At 44.9% G+C, this 15,818-nt stretch overlaps 1 protein-coding gene across 6 annotated transcripts in view; it reads left to right on the top strand.

Moving 5' to 3' along the window:
• The window catches only part of RAPH1 (Ras association (RalGDS/AF-6) and pleckstrin homology domains 1), a 345,430-nt gene that overhangs the window by 91,323 nt on the left and 238,289 nt on the right, over positions 1–15,818 (top strand). For 5 of the 6 annotated variants that reach the window (XM_073633356.1, XM_073633355.1, XM_073633350.1 and 2 more), the window contains exon 2: positions 6,793–6,899. The exons of the other annotated variant lie outside the window; for it this stretch is intronic. The gene's annotated coding sequence lies outside the window, so the exon portion shown is untranslated. The remainder of the gene's footprint in view (positions 1–6,792; positions 6,900–15,818) is intronic. 6 annotated transcript variants of the gene reach the window in all.

The raw sequence follows: 15,818 nt of genomic DNA, 5'->3' as shown, positions 1-15,818 counted from the left end.
GCCGATACCAAGGATTTGCATGAGTACTTTACTCTTGCAAATGCTCCGATACTTGGGCAGCCTCAGGGATGATCGGTGTGGCAGTGGGGAGAGTCACAAGCACCAATCTCCCTGTATAGCTTTTCTGACAACTGCTGCTCCTCCTCTCCCTCCAGCAGCTGTCAGGGAGATCGGTGCTTGTAAGCCCCCCCACCGCCGCACCAATCACCCCCGGCTGTCCCGCTCTGTGCTCCCTGTGTCGTGCTTCGGGTCCCCCTCTGTGCTCCCCATGACCTTCGGGTCTCCCCCTGTGTCCTCTCTGGCTCTCTGTGTTCTCCTCCGGTCCCCCCTTGTCCCCCTCCGGTCCCCCCGTGTCCCGGATCTGTCGGGATGGAGAGAGGAGGAAGGAGCCGATAAATATGTAATTTACAGGCTCCTTCCTTTTCCGAATGCACAGAGTCAGTGATTCTGTGACTCTGCCCATTCATAACTGAGCATCGTAAACTGTGTTTACAATATCTCAGTTTATGAATGAACAGGAGCCTCTGTCTTCTGTCCATTCACCTTCAGTGCATCTGAGGCTGCAGAGACAGTAACTGGGGAATCTCTATCCTCAGTCCCTTTCCCATGTCTCAAAGGGAATATATCAGGAGACCCCTGATATCTCACCAAAGCCATGCCCCCCCCCCCCCCCCCCCCCCAACAGGGCTGATAGAAAAGAAAATAATTTAAAAAAAGGAAAAATTGTAATATTTCAAAGTTAAAAAAAAAAAGACACTGACACTGTCCAACCCCCCCCCCCCCCCCCCCAAAGAGAAAGCATTGTAAAAAAAAAAATGTATATATCTAAATAAAAATAATATGTATGTGTGTGTGTGTGTGTGTATATATATATGTATGTGTGTGTGTATGTATATATATGTATATATATATATATATATAGATGAAAAAAACTACTGACACATGTGCCACTGTCCATGACATAAAAAAAAAGTATCGGTATTGGCGAGTACTTGGAAAAAACTTATCGGTGCTTGTACCTGGTCTTAAAGTGGTATCGGTGCAACCCTATTTATAAATGTTTTTTTTTTTGTTTTTTTTTAAATAATAAACAGGTTGTACATACCCCAAACTTTCTCTTCTGAGGTCCCCCACCAGTTCTCTCTGCGCCTCCTCCCTTCTCCGTGCCTCCATAGCAAGCTGTTTGCTAGGGCACTCATGTAGGCTTGATCACTAGCCAGGCGTTGTGTATCTGTAGACACACAGCGCGGTTCGGCCCTGTCCTCTGCTCTCATTTCACAGGATTTGGTTGATAGCAACAGGAGCGAATGGCTCCCACTGCTGCCTCTGAGTACTGTGAAGAGAAATAGATGCATTAAGGTAAAAAGAAAACTCAAGCCTTTACGACCACTTTAATGGCAACATGTTGACTTTATATTATGCCTGATCAGCAACTTAGTTAATTAATCTTTCTCATAAACTTAATTTACCAACTACCGTATATTTTTTGCAGTAACTCCTTCACACTTACAGTTCAGGTCTATGACCTCTCTTCTAAACCCTACTTGACAATTCTGTGATTGTCAAACCTTGGAAATGAATGACTTAAAGAGGTTGTATACCTTCCTTTAGGATTTGTACCTATAGGTAAGCCTAGAATAAGGCTTACCTATAGGTACTGTAAATATCCCCTAAACGTGCGCCGATGATGTCATCAGCGCATGCGCTCTGAAGGAACGGCACCTGTGCCGTTTCTTCAGGAGCGCGTGCCGTCCAGTCACACAGCCAGAGTCCGTGGCCCCAGGAGGAAGACGGGCAAAGATGGATGCGGCCTGCAGCGTGGACGACACAGGCTTCGTTTGCAGATAAGTGTCACATAATGTGCTAGTATGCGATGCATACTAGTACATTATGCCTTTACTTTGCAGGGAAGAAAAAAAGGGGAAAAACCCCCAGAAGTTTAGTTCCACCTTAAAGAGGAAGTAAACTCTCCTTTTGCAGCCAAAGGACAGTTCCGGCTTAGTCTTTATTTAGATCTGCACTTGCCATAGTACTGTCCCTATGATCAGCTATGACACCAGCCATTTGAAGGCTTAGAAGTTTGGTCGAGAGCACCATGACAACTGTGATAGTTATCACCAGATCATGGCTTGAACAATAGTAATAAACAAAGTGTTTGATTTAAGATTTCAAACTATATACAAACAGTAATTTTGAGTGGGAATACACAAATCTTATTGCATGCCTCCCTGACCCCATGCTCCTCGGCAAAAAGCTTTCCATTTGGAAATCCTGCTTATTAGCTGTTTTAATAGTATTGTCAAACTGGAACAAGGCTTCCATTTGCCAGAAAGCTGCACTGGTTGCCTTTGGCCAGGTAAAGCAGTATGGCAGCATGAGCTACCATTTCCATGTATGCTGTTTTTCCCTCAGTGAATGTTCATTTAGCCCCAGCTATTTTACATTCAGTTTAATGGACACTGCAATGTCAGACCTGACTAGCCGATACCCAATATATTATTATTTTTTTTAAACTACTTTCTTAACTCCAAATCTTTTTTTTATCTTTTATTTATTTTTTTATTTAAAACCCCAGTCCCAAGATCTTATAGGCACCTTTGGCCATATGCTGGTAGGGACATGTTGCCATCCCAGGCTCAAAGTTAAGGTGAACTGAATGGGATTTCAGGAACCAATAGACACAGCAATAGGGGATAAAGAGGGTAAATTTTGGTTAGTCCCATGGATGGAATATTTGTCAAAAAGGTTTTCGGATTTCCAATGACCACTTCAATACCAGGCACTTTTAACACCTTCCTGCCCAGGCCAATTTTCAGCTTTTAGCGCTGTCACGCTTTGAATCATAATTGCATGGTCATGCAACACTGTACCCATAAAAAAAAGTTATTCGATTTTTTTTTCTTCTTTTTTTCACACAAATTGAGCTTCTTTCGGTCGTATTTAATCACTGCTGGGTTTTTTTCTACGTAAACAAAAAAGACTGAAATTTTGGGAAAAAAAACAGAACACCATTTTCGTTTTCTGTTATAACATTTTGCAAAGAAACCAAAAATGTATACCAAAATGTATACTGCTACAAAAAAAAGTATACTGCTACATTTCTTTGGGTGAAAATATCCAAAATCTGTGTATATTATTTAGTCTGTATTAAAGATATATATTATGTATGTGTATATTTATAAAAAATTGATCAGTCCTGATGTACTGACAGTCTCATTTTTTGAGGCCTGAAAATGCCAGGATAGTACAAATATCCTCCAAATGACCCCTTTTTGGAAAGTAGACAGTTCAAAGTATTGAGTAAAAGCATTGCGAGTTTTTTGTTGTACTTTTTTGCAAAATAAAAGGAATTACATTTACTTTTTTTATTTTACATACGGTGACCAAAGCAATAAAGTGTTGCCATAGTAACACTACTACACTGGGGAGGTGGTCAGGTTTTTTTTTTTTACACACACGGATTGCTTATAACTGTGAATTTTGCAGTTATAAGCAACCATTTTTTTCTGAATGAAAACTAGTCATTCAGTGTTTACTGAATGATTGGCCACAACTAATTACATGGTACAGATAGGCTGTGATTGGCCCTGTCTGTACCATGTGATCACTGTGACCAAGCACAGAGCTCATTACAATAGTACACAATGAACACCATGAATCAAAGCCATCCATTGTGTACAATTGTCATGTGATATGCTGTGATTGGCCACAGCGATCACATGGTGGACACAGCAGGTGACTGATCATGCCAGTGCCCATGATGTGATCTTGGGAAGACGTTAGATGTCCTCCCAGGATTACAGATCTTCTGCTCAGCCATCATATTACAATAGGCTGGGCGGGAAGGCGCTAATTACCATCCTCCTAAATCATTTGTTACTATATTTTACTGTTCAGTAATACATTTCAGAGTATAAACCATTTAATATCACTTTAAAGTTTGTACACAAAAATTGCCGAAGTGCCAAAAGTTGCAAAGGATAATTGTTTTAGTTAAATCTACTAAACTATTTTGATGGTTAAATCTCATAGCGATCATAAACATGCAGTAACTTATTAGTCCATTAAAGCGGTTGTAAACCACTGGACTTTTTTTTTTTTCCCTTACCTGCAAGGCAAAGGCATAATGTGCTAGTATGCATTGCATACTAGCACATTATGTGAAACTTACCTGAAAACAAAGCCTTCCGGCGATGCGGTGCCGTAGCTGGGAGACTGCTTTCATTTTCACCCATCTTGCTTGCAGGTTTGCGGACTCCGGCTCTGTGACTGGCTGGCTGTTCCTTCAGAGCGCATGCGCCAGTGTTGTCACTGACTGCATGTACAGTAAATATCCCCTAAACGGTGCACATTTAGGAGATATTTAGGTTACCTATAGGTAAGCCTTATTATAGGCTTACCTATAGGTAAAATTCAATAGATGGAAGTTTACTTCCTCTTTAATAATGCAGTCAGAGGCCCCCTGAGTGGAGTGGGTTGTTTGCATCTTTATTATACTGTATGTAAAAGTGAACTGTGGTAATAGGAAATTATGTTCGTTGAGCTGTTCCAAATTCGGTGGTGTTGCATGAAACCTACTTTTTGAAGATATGATGTCTGGGTAATCAGGGCTGTGTTTTGGCCTAGGCCAACAAGGCCTAGGCCTAGGGCGGCACTTTGCGGGGGGCGGCAAAATAGGCCGCCCCCCCGCATGAGAGAAAGCCCCCCACCCGTCTGACTGATTCCCGGCTCCCGCTGCCGCCTCCCGCACACTTGCAGCCCACGGCGGCCGGCTTTCTGTAGCGGCGCCGCTGTGTATGGGCGTGCTTGGCAGAGGGTGGGGGCGTGTATCTCACGCCCCCTACTCTCTGACAAGCACGCCCATACACAGTGGCGCCGCTACAGAAAGCCGGCCGCCGTGGGCTGCAAGTGTGCGGGAGGCGGCAGCGGGAGCCGGGAATCAGTCAGACGGGTGGGGGGGCTTTCTCTCATGCGGGGGGGCGGCGTGTGTCACTCGCACCCCCCATAAGTGACAGGTGGAGCCTTAAGCTCCGCCTACCCTCCCCTGCACTGCTTTCCTGCAGTGAATCGTCTCCTCGGCCCTGGGGCTGTGACGTCAGGAGGAGAGAGAGGAGCACGAGGGAAACCCCCAGGACAGCAGGTACAATGATAAAGTATATCAGTATTATGGGCACTGGCAGCATTTGATGGGCACAGTGGCTGCGTTTGAGGGCACAGTGGCTGCGTTTGATGGCACAGTGGCTGCGTTTGATGGCACAGTGGCTGCGTTTGAGGGCACAGTGGCTGCGTTTGATGGCACAGTGGCTGCGTTTGATGGGCACAGTGGCAGCATTTGATGGGCACAGTGGCTGCGTTTGAGGGCACAGTGGCTACGTTTGATGGCACAATGGCTACGTTTGATGGGCACAGTGGCTGCAATTGATGGGCACAGTGGCAGCATTTGATGGGCACAGTGGCTGCGTTTGAGGGCACAGTGGCTGCGTTTGAGGGCACAGTGGCTGCGTTTGAGGGCACAATGGCTATGTTTGATGGCACAATGGCTACGTTTGGGGCACAGTGGCTGCGTTTGAGGGCACAGTGGCAGCATTTGATGGGCACAGTGGCTGCGTTTGAGGGCATAATGGCTATGTTTGATGGCACAATGGCTACGTTTGATGGGGCAGTGGCTGCGTTTGATGGGGCACAGTGGCTGCATTTGATGGGCACAGTGACTGCGTTTGATGGGCACAGTGACTGCGTTTGATGGGGCACAGTGAGACACCCCCCCCCCCCCCGTGATGGCATTAAAACTCAGCAGCTAAAAATACTGTAGCTGCTGACTTTTAATAGTAGGACACTTACCTGTCCAGGGATTCAGCGATGTCGACACCTCAGCCGATTTTCGGATTGGCTCTCGGGTTTTGCCACTATCATTCATGGTAAGGGAAACCGACCGGTTCCCTACTGCACATGTGCGAAGCGCGTTGCACTTTCTGAATGGCCCAGCGGAGGAAGGAGGAGGGGGGCAAACTTCAGAGGGGACAGCGCAGTCTCCCGGAAGTGGGGAAGGGTACCTGTCAGAAACAGGTACCCGTTCCCCCCTGAAAGGTGCCAAATGAGCCTAAAGAGGAAGGGGTGGTGTTTACAGATGATAGGGTGGGTTTTAAACAGGAAGGGGTGTGGCCTCGGCAGGATGGGGTGGGTCGTATTTAAATTAGGGGGGTGCATGCGTTTAGTCAGGCCTAGGGCAGCACAAAACCTAAATACACCACTGTGGGTAATAATAAAAATTAGCCTGGCCATAGGTCAATGTTTTACCAAATTTCTCAGGCTACCATACTGCAAAGGTCAGCCTTGATAACTCTACCACAGTTGACATGTGGATAGAGAGCATGCAAAGTCCAAAGTTCTTTCATTTCTTGTGTAGAAAAATGATATCGACCCCTTTCTGATTTAGTGGAAACATTTCTCTATATGTAAATTGGTGCTTCCGACACTCAGAAGTGTTCATAATTACTAACTTGTTAACCCCTGTCTGTCCTGTCTTCACCCTGTAGTTATAAGTGATGCTTGAATTTGTTGCATAGCTTGCAAATATTGGGCTGTGCTTAGCCGCACTTGCTGTTAGCAGTAGTACATTACAGTAGTATCATTACATCAAAACATTTTTGGAAGTAGTCACACTGTGTCTGGATTAGAATTCTTTCCTAAAAGCTTTTTACTTAATGCAGACTTTTTAATAGTCATTATCAGTAAACAAAGTAAATATGATTATTCTGGGTACTAATGTTGTATTTGTTTTATTACCTATAGGGATCAATTGCCAAAGAATCAAAAAAAAAAAAAAAAAAAAAAAAAGGTCCACTGTTTATTTTTCCATGAGAAGACCGCTACTGGCTTGAAGTCAGCATCGCACAAAGGTAATCTTTGCATTTAGACCTCAAAGCCTAACTCCTCCATGTTTACTTTCACATTAACCACTTCTGCTCCGAAAGGTTTTACCCCCTTCATGACCAGGCCATTTTTTGCTATTCGGCACTGCACAACTTAAACTGGCGATTGCACTGTCAGGCAACACTGTACCCAAACAAAATTTTTTTTCACACAAATAGAGCTTTCTTTTGGCGGTATTTGACTACCGCTGGGTTTTTTATTTTTTGCGATTCTAAACGAAAAAAAGGCCCTTAATTTAAAAAAAAAATATAAAAAAAAAATCAATTTTTTTCATATGTTTTGGTCAAAATGTATCCATCTACATGTTTTTGATTAGAAAAAAAATCCCAATAAGTGTTTATTGGTTTACGTGAAAGTTATAATGCCTACAAACTATGGTGTATATACAGTATCTCACAAAAGCGAGTATACCCCTCATGTTTTTGTAAATATTTTATTATATCTTTTCATGTGACAACACTGAAAAAAATACACTTTGCTACAATGTCGTAGTGAGTGTACACCTTTCTAACAGTGTATATTTGCTGTCCCCTCAAAATAACTCAACACACAGCCATTAATGTCTAAACCACTGGCAACAAAAGTGAGTACACCCCTAAGTGAAAATGTCCAAATTGGGCCCAAAGTGTCAATATTTTGTGTGGCCACCATTATTTTCCAGCACTACCTTAACCCTCTTGGGCATGGAGTTCACCAGAGCTTCACAGGTTGCCACTGGAGTCCTCTTCCACTCCTCCATGACGACATGGTGGATGTTCCGTTTGAGGATGCCCCACAGATGCTCAATAGGGTTTACGTCTGGAGACATGCTTGGCCAGTCCATCACCTTTACCTTCAGCTTCTTTAGCAAGGCAGTGGCCATCTTGGAGGTGTGTTTGGGATCATTATCATGTTGGAATACTGCCCTGCGGGCCAGTTTTCGAGGGGAGGGGATCGTGCTCTGCTTCAGTATGTCACAGTACATGTTGGCGTTCATGGTTCCCTCAATGAACTGTAGCTCCCCAGTGCCAGCAGCACTCATGCAGCCCCAGACCATGACACTCCCACCACCATGCTTGACTGTAGGCAAGACACACTTGTCTTTCTACTCCTCACCTGGTTGCCGGCACACACGCTTGACACCATCTGAACCAAATAGGTTTTTCTTTATCGTACATCACAGGACACAGAGCCTCAGTATTCACTGATGGGTTATATAGGCACCACTAGGTAATGGACACTGGCACACCCTAGGCAGGAAGTTTTAGCCCCCTAGATAACCCCTCCCCTAACTGGGAGTACCCCAGTTTTTTCGGCAGTATCTTAGGTGTGGGTCACGAGTAAAGATGTGCTGTGCTGAGCTCCGCTGGAATATCCTTCTGGGGCAAGCCATGCAACCGGATCCATTCGAAGTGCTTTTCTAGGCCGAATCGAATGGTACACAGATAGGTTCTGCCTGTAATGTTTTTCCTTTTGGAAAACTGGACCCCGGTATCCAGTATTTGGTTTTTTCACCCTTATCCCAGGCGTGGTCCTTTACAGGCCCAGAGCTAGGATCCCCCTTTTTTTTTTAAGGAGGCCCTAGTCCCTGAAGGTTTTTTCAAACGGAGAGGTGAAGATTGGGTCTGTTACCACAGAACCCTGCAGCTGGATAAGGGAGATTCCTAAGGAATTTTTCTAGTTATGGCTTTTTCTCCTTTTTTTTTCGTCTCTGTGATCGTGCTGCATGCTCCTCCGAGCCCATGCCCCAGGTAGGAGGTAGGAGGTGGGATGGGGTGGTTTTTCTCAAACAATGTCTCCCCACAGCCTTCTTTAAACCGAAAGGCCATAGGGCAGTCAGCGGTACCCACACTGCCTCCCGTCGCCATTACGGTGGTTTTTTCATCCACCTATTCTCCGCTCTCTTCTGCCCCAGCCTCCCCTGCATGGCGATCTGATCGGGATCAGAACCCTTGGCTCGCGCTGGAAAGCAGGGCTTGCTAAAAATAGGACAAGGGGAGGGGCGGTGTGGGTGCCTGGAAAAAGGGTACGGATCGCTAGCGTGGCGTCTGGCGTAGGTTGACGCCCATAACGAGGGCTAAACATGGCTATAAGATGCACTTTTTTTGCAGGTACACAGCTGAAGGAGGGACACAGAGTGGATGGAGGGCATGTGAGTGTGGCTGACACAGGCAGGACTGTGACTGGGCCTTTATAGCAGCAGTAGTTGCTGGACTATTGCTCAGCAGTACGTGCATTTCTTGTTGTACCTCGGCATTTGTGCTTGGCACTATGGGCAGAAGAGGTACAGGTACCCCGAGAAATAAGGGCTCAAGGGGATCTCCCTCAGACTCTGAGGACCCCCCCTCTGCAGCACCATCTTCCCCTGAAGAACCTCAGAATGAGCCGTCGGGGTCAGGGGCTACATCTGCTGCTGACATTTGAGCCCCTGTATACATCACTCAGGAGGTCTTTTCCTCAACCATAAATGGATTAGAGGAAAGATTGATGGCCGTGATTACATCTTCACTAGGGGGACGAAAGCGCATTAGATCCCCTTCTACCCAGGACCCTCAAACAGAGGAACTCTGGGAAAGGGGAGATGATTCCCCCTCTGGAGATAGGGATTAGGATGACTCCTCTACCGGGGAAGTGGGGAAGGTCCCTCCTCAGCTTCACAGGCTGAAAAATTGCTGGTGCAATCTCTTACTGAGAGGGTCCGCTCCACATCAAGTTACCTGTATCTGAACCTTATGTGAAAAAGTGCAGCGCTAGAAAATGATTTAAGATAATGTGTAAGATTATTACAAATATTACAACCTTTGATAATTGCAAATCTGGGAAGCCACGTGAAGATATTGTATAAAAAATAATTATAATAAAATAATAATGTAAATTGCGTGAACCCAGTCCATATATAAGTGACACATGTATTTAGTCCATCACTTTTTATGGACTAAATACATGTGTCACTTATATATGGACTGGGTTCACGCAATTTACATTATTATTTTATTATAACTATTTTTTATACGGTATCTTCACGTGGCTTCCCAGATTTGCAATTAGCAAAGGTTGTAATATTTTTAATAATCTTACACATTATCTTGAATAATTTTCTAGCGCTGCACTTTTTCACATAAGTATATTCCCTTGCAAGATTTGATCGCTTGTTGCGTGTCAGCTGCTCATTTTTTATAATAGACAGCGCGATATATACACTTTTTTATTTTCACCTGTATCTGAACCGATTGAAAAAACCCACATCTAGTTTGGGTTCACTGAAGCCTCCTCAAGCTGCACATGCTTTTCCTGTTCATTTTCTGCTGGAAAAACGTATTTATTCTGAGTGGGATCAATCAGATAAACATTTTTTCCCTCCTAAAAAATTTTCAACTCTTTATCCTATGGAGGAAAAGTTCACAAAGATGTGGGGTATTCCGTCAATTGATGCCACTATCTCCTCTGTGAACAAAAATTTGACTTGTCCGGTTGACAACGCTCAAATGCTTAGGGATCCAACTGATAAAAAGATGGAATTCCTGTTGAAAAACGTTTTTGCCTTGGCGGGTTCAGTAGCTCAACCTGCAGTGGCAGCAATTGGGGTATGCCAATCCTTAAGAGATCACTTGAAACAGGTGCTCAACATTTTCCCTGAAAAGCAGGCCCAAGAATTGCCCGAGCTGCCAGCAGCCTTGTGTTTTGCGATTGATGCAATCGGAGATTCTATCCTGCAGACCTCTCGTCTTACGCTTGGGCTGGTACTTATGCCTGAAAAATTGGTCAGCCGAAACTCCATGCAAAAAGCTCCTGGCGGGGTTTCCTTTTCGTGGTGAAAGGCTGTTTGGGGATGACTTGAACAAATATATACAAAAGAGATCAAGTGGGACAAGTACCCTTTTGCCAGTTAAGAAACGGAGTAAATGTCCTTCATTTAAAAGGACTCTTTCTACAGTGCCTGGGGCGTCAGCCTCCAGGCAGTCGTGACGGCCTCCACCGTCAATGTGAAAGTGGAAACTCCTGCGCTGTCGGGGGGTGGGGGTGGGGGGGGGTGGCCTACGCTAAAAGGACACTGCTGCAACACCTAGTACTGATCCAAGGCAGGACAAATAAGACAAAAGTGGGGGAAGATGGTAGTTGCGCTGTGATGAAGGGGGGGGGGAAGCTACAAAGATGACTACAGTGGCAAAGTGAACTAAAAAAGCAGAAACGGGCCAATGCATGAATGGATCCTACATGCTAAAAGAACATGGTGGGGATGCAGTGCAGTGCAACGTAGCTGATCAACATGACTATAATGTTGCAGGCAGACAAAGCCTAATATATAAAGGTAATTGTGAAACAGTGACTGCTTGAATATAGCAAAGCAAAAATGCATATATATATATATGTGTGTGGGCTAGTGCCCCATTAGCAAAAACGTGCCAAATCCTGGTGAACTACAAGTGACAAATCCCTAGGGCAAACATGAATATTAGTTCTATCATCCAGTCCAAAAAGCAAAAACTTGTGATGAGAGACACAAAACAATTCCAATCGTGAAGGGAAGGGGGATCTTCAGTGAGGACACCTCCGTGTTTGCAAGCCACTTACCTTACAGCTGTATAGTGTACAGATTTATGAAGTGAGTGTGGGCATCAATCCACGAGCGCCAAGCTCGTATGCCTCCAGGGGTATCACCAATCTGGAATCTGTCCCCATGCCTGGAATCTGGAATATGTCCCCGTGCCTCTCTCCTCAGTGTTCGTCAGGTAGAGTAGTGATGTACAGTGTGAGGGGGAAAGAGACGCACATAGCGTGATCCCATATAAAAGGTATATTTATTTAATAAAACAAGTCCAATCAACTTACATTTAAAACAATGCTGCAGTGTGTAGTAACTACGAGTGCCGAGTTCGTCTCCTGTTGTTTGTCTTGCCTCCACCGTCAAGTTCAGGAGGAAAAACTCAGAATCAACCCCAAGGACAAGAAATCCTGGGGGAGGAAATCTACAAGACAGAACGCTAAAGCCTCTTTATAAAGGGGCGCCCCCGCTCGTTCGAGTGGGGGGAAGACTGCTACAGTTCTCAAGGGTCTGGCAGGAGGAGTTTCAGGACAGATGGGTGATCTCCACAATAACTCTAGGTTACAAACTAGAGTTCCGAGAATTCCCGTCTCCTTGTTTCCTCAGATCAAATGTCCCCAAAGACCCAGAGAAAAAGAAGTCTCTCTTCCAAGCATTGGATCGTCTTCTGTCGCAAAAAGTAATCATGGCAGTTCCCATGCAAGAGCAGGGGTTGGGCTTTTATTCGAACCTTTTCACGATGCCAAAGCCAAATGGAGATGTCAGATCCATCCTGGATCTCAAGGATCAAAATCGGTTCCTAAAGATTTGATCCTTTCGCATGGAATCAATCCGATCAGTAGTCTCCATCCTACAAGGAGGAGAACTTCTGGCATCAATAGACTTCAAAGATGCTTACCTGCATGTACCTATTTTCCCCGCTCACCAGAAATATCTGTGTTTTGAAGTGGAAAAATGCCATTTCCAGTTTGTAGCTTTTGCTGTTCGGGCTAGCTACTGCACCTCGGGTGTTCACTAAGGTTCTGGCTCCTCCTCTGGCCAGATTAAGGGCCCACGGTATAACGGTCATAGCGTACCTAGACGACCTGCTCTTAATAGATCGGTCGGTAGCCCATTTAGACAAAGGCTTGGTCACCACAGTCAACTACCTGGAATACCTAGGTTGGGTTCTCAACCTAGAGAAGTCTTCTTTAAAACCAGTAAGAAGACTATAGAGTACTTGGGTCTAATCATAGATACAACCCAAAAAGGGTGTTTTTTACCCCAGGCAAAAATCAGTGTAATAAAGGAGTTGGTTCAGCTAGTCAGGGCAAAGAAGAGTCCTTCTATTCTCCTTTGTATGAGATTGTTGGGAAAGATGGTGGCTTCGTTCGAAGCGGTTCCCTATGCTCATTTTTTTTTCAAGACTGTTGGAAAACAGTATCCTATCTGCCTGGAACAAGAAGGTCCAGGCACTATATTTTCCAATGCGCTTATCTCCAATAGTGTGCCGGAGCCTCATTTGGTGGTTGGTACCCAAGAATCTGCGGAAAGGGAAATCCTTTCTACCAGTCATCTGGAAGGTGGTAACAACAGATGCCAGTCTTTTGGGTTGGGGAGCCGTTCTAGAAGAGGCGACTGTCCAAGGGAAATGGTCCAGGGTCAAGAAGACCTTACCCATCAATATTCTGGAGATTCGTGCGGCGTCCAGGTTCAGCAACAAGATTGACAACTTTGTGTCAAGAACAAGGGATCCACTTGCATGCGGGACGGATGCGTTGGTAACTCCAGTTCACACTGATTTATGCATTCCCTCCTATTCTGCTGTTACCATGACTTCTTCGCAGGATCAAGCAAGAAAGGAGGTCGGTGCTTCTAGTGGCCCCAGCGTGGCCCAGAAGATCTTGGTATGCAGAAATAGTGAAGATGGCGGTAGGGTCCCCATGGACCCTACCACCACATCCAGACCTGCTATCGCAAGGACTAGTGTTCCATCCTATCTTACAAAAGCTAAATTTAACCGTTTGGCTATTGAAACCCACATTCTGAAGAGTCGTGGGCTTTCAGGCCCAGTAATTTTAACCTTGATTAATGCAAGGTAGCCAGCTTCCACAGTCATTTATTATAGGATCTGGAAGGCATATGTCTCCTGCTGTGAATCCAGGGGTTGGCATCCCAGAAAGTATGTCATAGCGAGAATCCTTGCTTTTCTACAAATGGGGTTAGAGATGAAGCTGGCCTTGAGTACTATCAAGGGCCAGGTCTCGGCCTTGTCGGTATTGTTTCAACGTCCGCTTGCTTCACATTCCCTGGTCCGAAACTTTGTACAGTGGGGTAACACGCTTAATTCACCGGTTAGACCACCCCTGAACTCCTGGGACTTGAATTTAGTTCTGTCGGCATTACAAAGACAGCCTTTTGAGCCGATACAACATATTACTTTGGCCCTTTTGACAAGGAAGCTCATTTTTCTGGTAGTAATTTCTTCGGCAAGAAGGGTATCGGAATTGGCGGCTCTTTCTTGTAAAGAGCCATATTTTAATTGTTCATAAGGACAGAGTAGTATTACGTCCTCATCCTAAATTTCTTCCGAAGGTAGTTTCAAATTTTCACTTAAACCAGGATATTGTTCTGCCTTCATTCTTTCCAGATCCCTGTTCTAAGGAGGAAAAGTCACTACATTTTCTGGATTTAGTGAGAGCGGTCAAAGCCTACTTGGAAGCAACCGATCAAGTTCGCAAAACGGATGTTTTGCTCGTGTTGCCTGAAGGTCCTAAGATAGGACAGGCAGTGTCGAAATCCACCATTGCTAAATGGATTTGGCAGTTAATTTTTCAAGCTTATGGTTTAAAGGGGAAAGTTCCACTTTTTTGAATCAAAGTGCACTCCACCAGGGCTGTTAGTGCTTCATGGGCAGTGCATCGCCAAGCCTCTATGGCTCAGATCTGTAAGGCCGCAACTTGGTCTTCAGTCCATACATTCACCAGATTCTATCAGGTGGATGTGAGAAGGCATGAGGATATCACCTTCGGGCGCAGTGTGCTGCAGGCCGCAGTACAGGGTCCTCAGGTCTGATTGCTCCCTATTTTTGTTTGTGTTCCCTCCCCTCAGGTGACATTGCTCTGGGACATCCCATCAGTGAATACTGAGGCTCTGTGTCCTGTGATGTACGATAAAGAAAATAGGATTTTTATAATGGCTTACCTGTAAAATCCTTTTCTTGGAGTACATCACAAGACACAGAGCTCCCGCCCCTCTTTTTTGGGGGATATGTATTACACACATATTGCTTTGCTGCAAAACTGAGGTACTCCCAGTTGGGGGGGGGGGGGGGGGCTATATAGGGGGCTAAAACTTCCTGTCTAGGGTGTGCCAGTGTCCATCACCTAGTGGTGCCTATATAATCCATCAGTGAATACTGAGGCTCTGTGTCCTGTGATGTACTCCAAGAAAAGGATTTTACAGATAAGCTGTTATAAAAATCCTATTATCTTGCTCTCATCAGACCACAGGACATGGGTCCAGTAATCCATGCCCTTAGTTTGCTTGTCATCCGCAAACTGTTTGTGGGCTTTCCTTTGCATCATCTTTAGAAAACCACGAAAACCATGCAGACAAATTTGATGCAGTGTGCAGCGTATGGTCTGAGCACTGACAGGCTGACCCCTCACCCCTTCAACCACTGCAGCAATGCTGGCAGCACTCATACGTCTATTTCCCCAAAGACAACCTCTGGATATGACACTGACATGTGCACTTAACTTCTTTGATCGACCATAGCGAGATCTGTTCTGAGTGGAACCTGTCCTGTTAAACCGGTGTATGGTCTTGGCCACTGTGCTGCAGCTCAGTTTCAGGGTCTTGGCAATCTTCTTATAGCCCAGGCCATTTTTATGTATAGCAACAATTCTGTTTTTTAGATCCTTAGAAAGTTCTTTGCTATGAGGTACCATGTTGAACTTCCAGTGACCAGTATGAGAGAGTGAGAGCAATACCACCAAACACACCTGCTCCCCATTCATACCTGAGACCTTGTAACACTAATGTGTCACATGACACTGGGGAGGGAAAATGGCTAATTGGGCCCAATTTGGACATTTTCACTTAGGGGTGTACTCACTTTTGTTGCCAGCGGTTTAGACAGTAATGACTGTGTGTTGAGTTATTTTGAGGGGACAGCAAATTTACACTGTTATACAAGTTGTACACTCACTACTTTACATTGTAGTAAAGTGCCATTTCTTCAGTATTGTCACATGAAAAGATATAATAAAATATTTACAAAAATATGAGGGGTGTACTCACTTTTGTGACATACTGTATATACTGGATTTTTTTTTATACTACTAATGGCGGTGATCAGTGACTTATAACAGGACTTATG

This window comes from Aquarana catesbeiana, linkage group LG06, assembly GCF_042186555.1.
Source record: "Aquarana catesbeiana isolate 2022-GZ linkage group LG06, ASM4218655v1, whole genome shotgun sequence".
Taxonomy (NCBI): Eukaryota; Metazoa; Chordata; class Amphibia; order Anura; family Ranidae; genus Aquarana; species Aquarana catesbeiana.
Note: the sequence above shows the minus strand (reverse complement) of the source record. Positions and strands in the feature narration are given on the sequence as shown.